The 15,314-nt window shown below is 36.4% G+C and overlaps 1 protein-coding gene across 2 annotated transcripts in view; it reads left to right on the top strand.

Moving 5' to 3' along the window:
- Positions 1-3,079: 3,079 nt before the first annotated feature.
- The window catches only part of LOC123530984 (uncharacterized), a 38,535-nt gene continuing 26,300 nt past the window's right edge, over positions 3,080-15,314 (top strand). The window contains exons 1-2 of one of the 2 annotated variants that reach the window (XM_053517437.1): positions 3,124-3,225; positions 13,260-13,321. The gene's annotated coding sequence lies outside the window, so the exon portion shown is untranslated. Of the gene's footprint in view, positions 3,226-13,259; positions 13,322-15,314 lie in introns of both variants that reach the window. The other variant, XM_053517436.1, reaches the window with a different exon arrangement.

Consider the following 15,314-nt stretch of genomic DNA (forward strand, 5'->3'; position numbering starts at 1 on the left):
CGACACAGTACTGTGGAGCAGGTCCTACCAGAAAGATACGCGAGCCATGATCCAGTCAGATGTCGGTTGAGCGGAAGAATATGCCAAACAAGTGGGGACGGTGGAAATGGGATCACACGGAACATGGACTACGTGGAATATCACAGACAGTAAGTTGACCTAGGGAAACATTTGGAAGTATAAACCGCTGAGACTGTCGTTTATTCTCCTGTCTGTCTTTGATCTTCTACCATCACCAGCGACCCTGTGCCGTTTGGGACTCACAGCCGACCCTAAATGCAGCCTATGTGACAGACCAGGCACTCTAGAGCATGTACTTTCATCCTGTTCAACATCACTGACACAGGGAAGATACAGATGGAGACAGACATGACACAGTCCAAAGAGAGTTGCTGACTTGCTGGAGAGAGAGAGAGAGAGAGAGGGGGGGGGGGGGGAGAGAGGGAGAGAGAGAGAGACAGAGAGAGAGAGAGAGAACGCGGAAGTAACCCCCATGGAAGTGATATCACCTTTGTCAAGCAAACCAACAATCATCGATCCTAGACCGGATGGAACATGGAAGTTGACCTCGGGAGGAGACTTGTATTCCCAGACATTGTCCAGATCACCTTAAGTCCAGATATCGTTCTGTGGTCCTAGACGGGGAAGAAGCTCATCGTCACCGAGCTTACAGTACCATGGGAGACAAGATGTGAGGAGGCCTATGATAAGAAGAAGGCAAAGTACACAGAACTTCTGGATCTTTGTAAGCAAGGCTGGCATACTTTACTTTTCCCCGTTGAAGTGGGCGTTAGAGGGTTCTGTTCGCAGTCCGTTTGCCTGTTGACTTCGGAGCACTTGCAGAGAGAGACGGAAGGCTATCCAGAGACTAAGCCAAGCTGTTGAACGTGCGTCTACCTGGTTGTGGCTGAGACTGGAAGCGATCAACCAACGCACATTCACTGATCACCACTTTGAGCCCACCCGTCACGAGAGTGTTCGTGGATTTGAGGGCCGAAACACCTGATGACGGCAGACTCCATGCTGATGATGTTGGTTGAGGAGCAGTATACAGTCCATTACAGGTACTACGACCACATTTTACCCGCATTTTAGATGTATTACGTTTTATTTAAAACTTGTACTTTTAAAGGGAAAGACAATGTGTTCTTATATTACTTCTGTCTGCTAGAACATCTTGAATCATTAAAGAAGTGAAATAATTTTAAAAATCGGCTTAAAATGAGAAATGAGCATTTATATTTTTCCATGGCAACAAAAGCCAAAAATGGCGGAATTATTAAATTTCTAGTTATATATCTGAATTGTATTTACTTACTTCTGTAAAACAATTTTTAAGCTATAATGAAAGAAATTACCATGTTTTACATCTTAAGAAGAAACATAAGAAATTAATTTATTTTAAAGGTTGAATTAACTACGGGCATTATAAAAATGTTAATGTGTATACAAAACATAAACATTACAATATTTAAGAACAATACAGACAGTATATTCCCAAAATAATACTCTTTGCAAACATGAATAACAATGCTTCTACTTGTAATCATGACATGGTACCACCACGTACAATCGCATCCATTTTGGTACGTACAGCAATACTTTTCAGACCCGTGTCAAGACTCTGCCGGGCATATTATCAATTGTATTCAACGAGTTTAATAAATTCAATGAGGAAAGTCACAAATGTAAAATTCTCTTTATCACATGGTAGTTTTTCCTGTTGAAACATAAGAAAAGCTTTCTTTTAACAATGATATACAAGTCAAATTGACCAACGTCTCCATTGCTTTGAACAACATCGACGTCAAATGTTTATTACACTAGTGTATTATCAATTTTATGTAATGGCTTTATTTCAATCCCGCGACGCCAAGCATGTGATAAATAGATATAAGTTGCATTACATTTTTTGTTTAATCTGCATTACTTATAATAACCTTGCCTCATGTATTCTCTAACTTGACATAAATCATTTAAAAGATGATCAGCACTAGTAATTAAATGATAGTTTTGACATAAGATTTTAAAGCAAGTTCTTTTGAATAAAAAGGCACTTAACTCTATGTTAATCGATCCAGTCTTGCAGGGCACTAGGCAACTTTTGGGGACAGGTACCCATACCCTCAGGAAGGGATTTTTTTCGTCGTTTTAAGATAAAAAGGGGAAGTTTTTAGCCATATATATGTTACTACTTTTCATCGTTATTAATACTGTTTTCAATCATTTCTAACTCATGTAACTATATTGCATCAGTTACCTTCCTTAGAGACGCCATAATAGAGAGTTCATATCTAGTTGTGTCAAACAACCTATTATCAGGGGAATTTTCTTCTGAGAAAGGGGAAAACATATTATTTTATGAGGGGAATTGGGCCCATATTCAGCCCCAAAAACGGCCAAACGAGTGCCATGTCTTGCTTCATGGAAATACACATTTTTTTCTAAATATGGTGAGGGTTGGTGAAGGAATGAAGTTAGATCGTCAAAATTTGTGAAATACACAACTTTTTTTTATATCAAGGTCACATAACTCAAGATCATCTTGTCATGTTTGGTGCTTAATCAAATCTGAATAGATATGCACAATTCCGTTGTTTTTTTTTTAAATGTCAAATGTAAAAATTCACAATGAAATGAAAGTGCAAGAGTTTAACAAGTGAAACATGCCATCTTTTGACAAATTAAGGACACATAACTCTAGGCTTTCTGAGCTGAGCTGGCCGATAATAGGATGTGCACAAGATAAATCAAGCACAGGTAATTCTTGACCTTCTGGTTAGACCTAGGTAATAATATGCACAAGATAAATCAAGGACACGCAACTCTAGACCTTCTGGTCAGATCTGGCCAGTAATAGTCTAGAAAGTACACAAGATAAATCAATGACATGTAACTCTAGGCGTTCTGGTAAGATCTGGCCAATAACAGGATGTTACAGGATTTGAAGTCAGATCACATGCAAGATGGGCAGGTTTATATATACGCATTGACATGGTAGAAAAGAAGGGGGCATTCATTTAGCGGGTTTACACCTAAATCCTAACCCGCGGGGACTAAACACACGATATGATTTTCTTTAATTTACCTGGACACCGTCATGGATGATTGCTTTATGGATGACACAGGTAGACAAATATTTGAAAATTGTGTCAAGTTTATTACAGGATTAACAGACAAAAGATGTGACTTTTGATGGAATTTGTTTTGATATATCTTGTCAATGTAAGTGACAGTATTTTATTTATACAAAATTTGTATTTTTGTGTGTGTGTATTTAGTTGAGAACCGCAAAACAATAACACAAACATTTACTTACAAGTTACATTATGTGAGTACGATGTGAGTGAGAAAAAGTTATTACAAAATGGCGACAAATTATTTAGCGTAATAGCAAGATGCCAAAACGCATATACTTAAATTTGTTGCTACAGTGGCACCAGATCATGCCATGTACATGCATGCAGGAAGGTGTGGTAGTTGTTCCAGATGTATGTTAGTCTAAATATAAGATCTGACCTAACTCATATTATTTTATACATATATGTTCATTTTATTATTTTTATTTTCCATGTTCTTGATAGTAAAAAGGTAAAATGTTAGAAAGTTGAATACATGTGACTCATTGTCAAATGCCTCACTCAGTCAGGGTGTTGAACGCTTGAATTCTTCATGTGAGGAATTAAGCCATCCAGCTGGCTCATGGAGAATTTGGGTCTTCCTCTAGTCTCAGTGTTTCAGCTGCAAGGCAGTCCGGTTTCAAAGACTGACATTTACTGTACTGTAGATGGCGTTGTCTCTAAATATCAAAGAGCCCTTTGTGCACAATTGGTTGGGTTAGCCTTCGGTTCCTACACCAACGAAGCTGGAAAGTCACCATGTTACCAGTAGTTGTGTATGTGCGAAGTTAAACCCAACAGAATAAATAACTAATTGTTTGGACATATGTACATATATATATAGTCCCAATCAGTGTAATTCTAGTTACTTCCCCTAACAGAGGACTGCAACAGCTATTATCATAGTGTTAAAAGTCGGCATACATGTAGTTGACACTTGAGGTACTTCTGTCTTCTAACTACAATTCTAATATGGAAGAATTACATGTATGCACAATGACATTTTCATTTAAACACGGAAATTATATGTAACATCAACATATTATTTGGCACCATACTGAGGCGCTGAGAGAATTCAGACAAATTCATTCAAATACTTCTTGGTTTATTTGGGGCTGTCAAAGCTAAAAAGAGAAAACTGTGGACTTTCTGATAAGCCAAGCCGGATTTAAAATTACAGACTCCATATATTAGCTCAACTATTTGAAGAGTAGTCTAAGCTATTGTACTCACCCTGGTGTTGGTGTCACAACTTGGTTCAAGTTTTGCATGCAGTTACCATACGTATAGCTGTCATTTAAAGGCATATAGCTTTGAAACTTATTTTTTCTTCCTCTAGGTCAATTACCAACTTCACTGCCAAATTATACCCCCCTTTGGACCTAGTTAAAGTTTTGCATTCAAGTTACTACATGTATCTCCACAACTTATGCAGATATTGAATTGAAACTTAACACATTTCTTTGGGGTTGTAAAACTAGCTATGTGACAGCATCAAGTCCCATAACTTTGACATGCATTTTAGTCAAATTATGCCCCCTTTTGGACTTTGGACTTGGTTAAAGTTTCGCATGCAAGTACATATAGCTATTATTTAAAGGGATATAGCTTTGAAACTTACATTTTCTTTTTCCTGGTCAATAATCTACCTCACAGGATCAAGTCCCGTAACTCTGACATGTATTTTGGGCTAATAATGCCCCCTTTTGGACTTTGAAATCTTAAATTTCTTCGGCTTTATAAAACTAAGTCAGGGCATCAACTCAAATCCCATGTACAAAAGCTTATGCTTAAGGTTTTATATGTAAGTTAGATACTGATTGAAACTGTATGGATACTTTTAAAATTAATATTTAAGGTAATTTTCCTGCTGCTGGGATAACAATTCAAATAGCCAAATTTAAATCCTTAACTTTTTGCCGGATATATTTTTTTGCCATTCCTCACCACAAACCCTTTCGGCGGGGGATACCAATTCATCGAATTTGCTTGTTGTTACTCATTTCTTACTGATAATTGAGTGAGAATTTTAAGGCAAAGCATTTATGAAACACATTTTTTTTTGTCAGAATTATTGCATCTTTTTATTTAATAAATATATTGAAAATAATATTGTTATCTAATAATAATAAAGACCAACATTGATTTTGTTCTTTTATTTCCTAGACCTGGTTACAGGTAGATCAGCAATTTTGGTTTGTTTGGCAAATTTTCTGTATGTTTAATGGAAATAAGCCAGACTTCGATAATAGCTACATTGTAGGGACAACTTTAAGTTTGTCTAATTTTTTACGAGGTATTGTCATCACTTGATCGCAATTAAGCTTTTGTAGGTCCACATTTTCTGGAAAACTGTAAGAGCTATATATTTCGAACTCTGCACACTTTAGTAAGTGGACCAAGAATCATAACTCTCACTGGCATTTTGTCAGTATTATGGCCCTTTTGGTACTTAGAAAATTGGAAATTTCTTTGTCCAAATTTAATTTAGGTTCACTTCTCTTGAATACGATTAGAACAAAAGCTCTGGAACTTTGTACATACATTTATCATCATTAGTAAGTACATTGGTCAGGTACCAATGCTTGCATTTTGTCAGAATTATGACCCTTTTTAGCCCACCATCATCAGATGGTGGGCTATTAAAATCACTCTGCGTCCGTGGTCCGTCCGTCCGTCATTCCGTCCGTCCGTCCGTCCGTCCGTTAACAATTTCTTGTTATCGCATCTCCTCAGAAACTACTGGGGGAATTTTGACCAAACTTTGTCAGAATGATGTATTGGTACCCTAGTTGTGTCCCCCTGAAAATCAGACTGGTTCAACAATTTATGAGTGAGTTATGGCCCTTTGTTTATTTGTATAATTTACATAGATTTATATAGGGAAAAACTTTGAAAACCTTCTTGTCCAAAACCACAGAGCCTAGGGCTTTGATATTTGGTATGAAGCATTATCTAGTGGTCCTCTACCAAGATGATTCAAATTATTTCTCTGGGGTCAAATATGGCCCCGCCCTGGGGGTCACATGGTTTATATAGACTTATATAGGGAAAAACTTTGAAAAACCTCTTGCCCAAAACCACAGGGCCTAGGGCTTTGATATTTTGTATTTGACATCATCTAGTGGTCTTCAACTAAGATCGTTCAAATTATACCCCTAGGGTCAAATATGGCCCCACCCTGGGGGTCATATGGTTTACATAGACTTATATAGGGAAAAACTTTGAAAATCTTCTTGTCCAAACCACAAAGCCTAGGGCTTTGATACTTGTAATGTAGCATCATCTGGTGGTTCTCTTCCAAGTTTGTTCAAATTATCCCCCTAGGGTCAAATATGGCCCCGCCCCATGGGTCACATGGTTCATATAGACTTATATAGGGAAAAGCTTTTAAAATCTTCTTGTCAATAACTACAACATTCAAATTTGGACCACATGTATATTTTTGAGTGGCAAGATGAACCTTGACATGAGTTGACCTTGATTTTGACCTAGTGACCTACTTTCACATTTCTGTAGCTACAGCCTTCAAATTTGGACCACATGCATAGATTTGTGCACTTGAAAAAACTTTGACCTTGATTTTGACCTAGTGACCTACTTTCACATTTTTGAAGGTACAGGTATCAAATTTGGACCATATGCATAGTTACGTGTTTCAAAATGAAATTTGACATTGATTTTGACCTAGTGACCTACTTTCACATTTTTGAAGGTACAGTCTTCAAATTTGGACCACATGCATAGTTTTGTGTTCCGAAATTAAATTTGACCTTGATTTTGACCCAGTGACCTACTTTCTCATTTCTCAAGCTACAGCCTTCAAATTTGGACCACATGCCTGGTTTTATGTACCGAAACAAACTTTGACCTTTACATTGACCTAGTGACCTACTTTCACATTTTTGAAGGTACAAGCTTTAAATTTGGACCACATGCATAGTTCTGTATTCTGAAATTAAACTTGACCTTGATTTTGACCTAGTGACCTACTTTCACATTTCTCAATCTACAGCCTTCAAATTTGGACCACATGCATAGTTTTGTGTACCAAATGAACTTTGACCTTAAGATTGACATAGTGACCTACTTTCACATTTCTGTAGCTACAGGCCTCAAATTTAGACCACTTGCATAGGATAATTGTGTACCGAAACAAATTTTGACCTTGACATTGACCTAGTGACCTACTTTCACATTTTTGAAGGTACAGGCTTCAGATTTGGACCACATGCATAGATTTGTGTTCTGAAGTGAAATTTGACCCTTGATTTTGACCTAGTGACCTACTTACACATTTCTCAAGCTAAGCCTTCAAATTCGGACCACTTGCATAGTTTTGTGTACCGAATTAAACTTCGACCTTAAGATTGATCTAGTGACCTACTTTCACATTTCTCGAGCTACAGCTTTCGAATTTGGACCACATGCACAGTGTTGTGTACGGAAATGAAATTTGACCTTGCGCTAGTCAGTAAGTCTTGAAATTTGGAACACTCAAAAATGGCCCTTGGTGGGCGCCAAGATCACTCTGTGATCTCTTGTTTACTTAGAAAATTGGTTATTTTTTGTTTGATGAAGCTCACTTTTCTTGAATAATTTAGCTTAGAACTTTATACATCAATAGGTAAGTAAGAAGGCCATGAACCATTACTCTTTTTCTTGCATATTGCCGTATGGACTTACCATTGATATTGTTTCTGAAATCATTCTATCCTCCACTTCTGATTCGTGTGGGGATTAGTTGGCATTTACTTGCAGAGAACAGGTTAGTACTGTAACTGCCTGCTGTTGCGTAACTGAAATACTGTTGAAAAATGCATGGCGCTACACTCAAAAACAAACAAACTGTAGATCGTATATCACAAACGTCTGAGAAGTAGAATGTGTTTGTTGTACAGAGGTTGTTGCTCTATTTATTAAAAAATTTATCAACAAATCTTTGCCTTTGTAGAGATGTTGCTCATTAGTGGTGCTTTTATCTGTACTTTTGTCTCTTAAATAAGTACCAGTTTATTTGTATATTAGTGCAGTTGATACTTTTTCCCATCACACTAAAATGAAATATTTTCTGCTGTAAGCACTGTTTACATGCTTAACATTTTATCCACCAAGGGACATTTATCCGGCTGTTTACAAATGTTAATGACCTTACCTGACAGGTCGAATTCTCTGCTCTATTTGTGGTACTGGCTGTTTACATACAGATGACATTCGCATATTGATTAGATAATATGGACATGAACAAGATATTAAATCCACAAATTGGTCACATTGATATGTTATTAGTTATAACCTAGTAATCACATTTTAATATGTAATAAAATATTTATATTTGAAGCAACTCCCAACTATGGGCACAAAAATATAAAAGGGTTAGGTGGCAGGGGAGTGCAGATTCGCGAATTCCACATTGACGTGTGGGTACCAGTGTTGAAATATCCATAAAAATCTCGTTTTTGCTTATTTTTCTTTGAAACTACTATGGACTATTGCAGATACTATAGACTACATAAAGACGACTCTCCGGTCCTATGCACCTGTCGCTTTCCATGCCAGATGTAGTGAAAATTGGCCAAATCACCCAAATTTTATAGACCAAAATTAGCCTAACCGGGCCTCACTTTGAACTCTGCCATTCATCCATTTTGTATTTTTAAATCCAATTTCGTAGCATATGTGTATAGTGCTAACATAGATGCATACCCAGGTGGTGTGGAATGTGTCTCCCAACCACCACTTTATTTCCCTAATTTTCACTTGAAAAAAAGTGGATGGATGACAGCCGAGCGTCTGGCCGACTTTTTGTTCTGATGTTTATGTTTTAGCCTGAACCGGAAGTACGGAGCTAGGAATTTTAAAACACCCGCCATGTAGAATCATTAACCGTTCCTCATTCCCCAGATATATTAAAGAATTAATAATGATAAATAACCAGTAAGATAGATATGCCTTTATATCTACCCTGTCCTGTTTATACAGAAAATCGACCGGGGCCAAACTACGAAACCGCTCCCCTGCCACCTTAATCAGATTTTGGTCAGTTAACAGATTTATTTTTAAAAAGTCTCTATTAACCTACCTTAACCCAGCGTCACAGGAAGGAGAACAATCATATTTTTAAGGTTGACCCTTCTCACTTCTTTTGTTTTTAAATTCTGTATACTAAAAAGAGGAAGTCCTAAAATTTTCAACCATACCTTGACCAAGAAGTTTTTTAAAGTGCTTTTTAAAATGAGACACTTTAAATAAATATTTTGTACCTGTATTCATTTTATGGAATTTGTGTATACTGTATTATGTAAACTGTTTTTAAAGGGAATTATTTATGTCTCCCCCAGGAGACATATTGTTTTTGCCCTGTCCGTCCGTCCGTCCTTCCGTCCGTCCGTACGTCACACTTCATTTCCGAGCAATAACTGGAGAACCATTTGACCTAGAACCTTCAAACTTCATAGGGTTGTAGGGCTGCTGGAGTAGACGACCCCTATTGTTTTTGGGGTCACTCCATCAAAGGTCAAGGTCACAGGGGCCTGAACATTGAAAACCATTTCCGATCAATAACTAGAGAACGACTTGACCCAGAATGTTGAAACTTCATAGGATGATTGGTCATGAAGAGTAGATGACCCCTATTGATTTTGGGGTCACTCCATAAAAGGTCAAGGTCACAGGGGCCTGAACATTGAAAACCATTTCCGATCAATAACTAGAGAACGACTTGACCCAGAATGTAGAAACTTCATAGGATGATTGATCATGAAGAGTAGATGACCCCTATTGATTTTGGGGTCACTCCGTCAAAGGTCAAGGTCACAGGGGCCTGAACATTGAAAACCATTTCCGATCAATAACTAGAGAACCACTTGACCCAGAATGTTGAAACTTCATAGGATGATTGGTCATAAAGAGTAATTGACCCCTATTGATTTTGGGGTCACTCCGTCAAAGGTCAAGGTCATAGGGGCCTGAACATGGAAAATAATTTCCGATCAATAACTAGAGAACCACTTGACCCAGAATGTTGAAACTTCATAGGATGATTGTACATGCAAAGTAGATGACTCCTATCGATTTTGGGGTCACTCCATTAAAGGTCAAGGCCACAGAGGCCTGAACATTGAAAACCATTTCCAGTCAATAACTTGAGAACCACTTGACCCCGAATGTTGAAACTAAATAGGATGGTCATGCAGAGTAGGTGACCCCTAATGATTTTGGGGTCACTCCGTCAAAGGTCAAGGTCACAGGGGCCCGAACATTGAAAACCATTTCCGGTCAGTAACTTGAGAACCATTTGACCCAGAATGATGAAACTTCATAGGATGATTGGTCATGCAGAGTAGATGACCCCTTACGATTTTAGGGTCACTCTGTTAAAGGTCAAGGCCACAGGGGCCTGAACATGGAAAACCATTTCCAATCAATAACTTGAGAACCTCTCGACCCAGAATGTTAAAACTTCATAGGATGATTGTTCATGCAGAGTAAATGACCCCTATTGTTTTTGGGGCCACTCCATTAAAGGTCAAGGTCACAGGGGCCTGAACATTGATAACCAGTTCTGATCAGTAACTTGAGAACCACTTGACCCAGAATGTTGAAACTTCATAGGATGATTGAACATGCAGAGTAGATGACCCCTATTGATTTTGGGGTCAGTCTGTTAAAGGTCAAGGTCACAGTGGCCTGTTCATGTAAAATCATTTTTTGGAAATAACTTGAGAACCACTTGACCTACAATGTTGAAACTTAAAAGGATGATTGGACATGCAGAGTAGATGACCCCTATTTATTTTGAGGTCACTTGATCAAAGGTCAAGGTCACAGGAGCCTGAACAGTGACTTGAGAACCACTAGGCCAAGAGTGTTGAATTTAGCGGGATGACTGGACATGCCAAGTAGATGATCCCTATTGCAGCCAACCATCAGTGTCTCTTTGATTTTTGCTCCTGACCCCTATTGACTTCTTGCCTATAGGACTTTGCATTGGGGGAGACATGCGCTTTTTTACAAAAGCATTTTCTAGTTATTGACTGATCTTATAACAAGTACCAAAACAAAATTGATTAACTTTATGGAATGTATATTATATTCTGTGGAAGTATATCCTCTTACATTTTAAACCTTGAAATTTGATTAATTACAGTATATCTTCATTGTTTTGGTCAAATGTTACAAGTCTCAAATTTTTACTGGGGGATTTCAATGTCGAAACTGGGTAATCTCAATGTTTTAATGGGTGCTCTCAGTGTTGTAATTGGGTAATCTCAATGTTTTAATGGGTAATCTCAATGTTGTAATTGGGTAATCTAAGTGTTATAATTGGGTAATCTCAGTGTTATAATTAGGTAATCTCAATGTTTTAATGGGTAATCTCAGTGCCGTAATTGGGTCATCTTAATGTTTTAATGGGTAATCTCAGTGTTGTAATTGGGTAATCTCAGTGTTTTAATGGGTAATCTCCAGGGTTGGCAAGTATTTCCCGGGGGCGGAAATTACCACGGGTATTTCCCGGTAATTCCCGTCCCGGGAAATGATCCATATTTCACAAAAGTGGGAAATACTCAATATTTGAAAATTTTTGGCATGAAAATTTACTTTACAGCTTCAGGCTAATAGATTACCTATACATTGTACGGTTACTGATTATGACAATTGAGGGGCCAACATAGTGTGAAAAGAGTATTAGTCCCAGTTATTGTGAAAAGGTGTTAATAATGTATAATTAGGCATCACAATGTGATGCTCTGATTCTCAATAGTAATAGGCATTTTTGGTAAACAAAAAAGAAAAAAAAACAATTAAAATAAAAATTTAGGACTTGATTTTAGTACATTTAGTGCTTAAAAAGAATATTTATATTATTTGTTTTTAATTGAGAGAAATATTTCATGTTAACTGAATTACCATACATTTGTTTAAGTCTCTGCTCATACACTGAGATGTTGACTTTTCCCCACTTACAATTTCCCACTTTTTTCCTGGGAAATACCTGTATTTCCCACTATTTTCCTGTATTTCCTGCTGTCCTGGTAAAAACTAGTATTTCCCGCTTTTATGCCAACCCTGTTAATCTCAGTGTTGTAATTGGGTAATCTCAATGTTTTAATTAATCTCATTGTTGTAATAGGGTAATCTCAATGTTTAATGGGTAATCTCAGTGTTGTACTTGGGTCATCTCAGTGTTGTGATTGGGTAACCTCAATGTTTTAATGGGTAATCTCAAAGTTTTATTGAATGTTTTTGTCATGTTGATGCTATTTTTGCCACACTTGTTACAATAAATAATGTATTGTTCCCTTTTTAATAATGTATTAATTTGAAGTATTGTATTTCTTGTACAGAACAACATGAAAAGTTTCCCCAATATATGACAGAGATTTGCCCATTAGGTAGTTATGAATTAAATATTTGGTAAATGCCTAGCATATTTGAAACCCTTCGAGTAAAATAAGAAGCCAATGAAGTTCATTGTGACTTCACTGTTCAGTGTATCTGGATGTTTACATTGTTTTAATGGATGTTTAAAAAAGAATCTGTATGTCTGTATTTATTTTGTTCATAAATATGTATTATGATGATATAATTATTATAAATTGTGCTTTACGTACATGATATTATTCGGTTGTTGTGGACTGTGAATATTTTATGCAGTCCTGATTTCTTGGTAATGAAATTAAGGACTTGATTATGATTGAACCTTCGTATGCTGAAATTTGCGCTAGATTACCACCAGCAGTAGTAAAGGATATAGGTATAATATAACAGGGGATGCTGTGGACCCATTCTGCTGCGAAGTGTTTTACAACATGTCTCAAAATGTTCCGTAAAAACACCATGTTTGGTTAAGCTTCAGTTTGATATTACATTATATTAAAGGCATATTCATTATCCAAAGCTGGTGTGTATACATAAAATACATAGTTAAACTTGAAATACAGAACCAGTGCTTCTGTGTGTAAAAAAGCTGCAATGGTGTTGTTAACACCCAAAATATTTAACAGAAATACTGTTGCAATTCATTGTGCAGAAGAACACAAGATAAATGTCAAATCTTAGGAACTTTTACAATATAAATCCATCCTTGGTTATCCTTGCTCTGGGAAAATAACAAATACTTTTTTTTTGTACTTTCAGATTGTGAGAAAGGTTTCAGCAGTTGAATGTGTAAAGACCACCCACCATTCACCAGTGAGCCTGTAAGTGCTTAATGCCTTACTCATGGTGTCCATGCTGGGACAAAAAATGAATGACTTTAATTTCAGTGGTGCAGTAAAGGAATGGCACAGTGCCAAAGACAAGACACTTATATGTTGTTAGTGTTAGTACAAAAGAAGTGGAAGGACATATGTGTTGTTCGAAAATACTTATAAAAGAAGTGGACATCTGTGTAGTGTATATGATATATTGATGGTTATATGATTATGTGAAAATGTAGAAGTAATGAAATACATGTTGTTGTGTTTTTTTGCATATGGTATACTTTAAAATGCACCATTTGGGTTCGATTTTTTAAAAAAAAATCAAACACGGGAGGGGTTTCCCCTCCCGCACCCACCCCTTATCCCGCCACCCAAACTTTACCCCAGCGCCTTAAAATATTTCTGGGGAAGGGCCTGCATTTACATTTAAAATTGTACTTGAAACTAAATTTATTCATAATTGTAACTGGTATTGTGTATAATAATATAAACTGTCTGTGTCACCCTAAAAACTTTAAGAACAACTAAAAGGCTATGTGCCTAGGTTCCTTTCAAAGTATTTAAAATTACTACAAATTGTTACACAGTATATTTTGTGACTCATATAAGCTTATAGAGAGGTGTAGACAAAATGAAAATTATATGGAAGTCTGTTGCCTCTTCAAATCATTAATATAAACATTTTATAGAATAAACAGTCAATATGTTGTATACTCTTGCAAATAAAATAAATAATAATAATATCTAATACTTGAATTGAACAAATTTTGCTTGTCAATATATAACTGGCATGAGGACTCCACTTAGGTACAGCTATAATATTTTGCATTGAAATGAAATTTACTTGTACCTTACAAAAATAATGATAAAGTAGCAATTAAAAATTAAACCTTTAAATGAATACAGTCAAACGTCATTAACGCGAACTTGGATAATTCGAGCACAACCCTTTGCTCGAACTCATCGTCAGGTCCTGGCATAATCCCTATATAATGTATATTGTTAGATGGCTCAAACTACTGATAACTTGAACAAATTTTGCTGGTCCCATTGAGTTTGAGCGAACAAAGTTTGACTGTATAACGAAAAATTTTTCAATGGGAAAAAATCAGTGTTGTCAGAGTATTGAACCCCATCTGTCCAGATGACAGGCCACCACGTAACCACAACGCCATTCTGGATGCTGTTTTTAATCTACCGTAAATAAGGCAAGTCAAATCAAGCTGATTTCCCTAATAATAAAGTAAATGTAGACAAGTCCCTAAATTGAACTCTTATATGATTCAAAATCAGAGTATTATAAACCTTTGAAAGATATTGTTTTATGTCTAAAGTAAACATTGCAGATGATTTAAAACCTTGTCTATGGTATTTCTTCAAATATAAGCTGATAAGAAGGTAGACTATTTTTATAAATAAAACAAGTAATGATATGGAAACACAGTTATTTTATATCCCTTATCATGCTGGACATGATTGATTCTGCCTTTGCGACTGGAGTGTACATCATGATCAGCCTGCACATTTGTGCTGTCTGATCAAGATCTGCACTGTTTGCCATTTAGTCAGTATCTTTTGGTAAGCTTCCCTTTTAACAGTTCATGGTACTGTCCAAATTGAAAGATGGATGAGTTAATTATAGAATTTTAGCAGGGTAAGGTATATACAGCTGAAACAAATAATAACAAAGATTGTTTAAAATAAATAAAAAGGCCTGTATTTAGGCCAAGGACATAATTAATGTTTATTATCCACAAGGTGTTCTAATTAACATTAATTAATCACCATCACTTTATTTAAGAATGATTAATTGAGTAACATTTTGACATTTGGTTTGATGTTTTTTTGTACACACATCTTAAAACTATATCACAAAGACATCATGGTGATGGGCCCACTCAAAATTATACTGTTTATTTTTAAAATTCAGAAAGTGGCCTGCATAATTATGTGCCTAGTTCTTGCGCACCTTTGTTTTAGTGTGCAATAA

Source organism: Mercenaria mercenaria, chromosome 11 (genome assembly GCF_021730395.1).
Source record: "Mercenaria mercenaria strain notata chromosome 11, MADL_Memer_1, whole genome shotgun sequence".
NCBI classification, from domain to species: domain Eukaryota; kingdom Metazoa; phylum Mollusca; class Bivalvia; order Venerida; family Veneridae; genus Mercenaria; species Mercenaria mercenaria.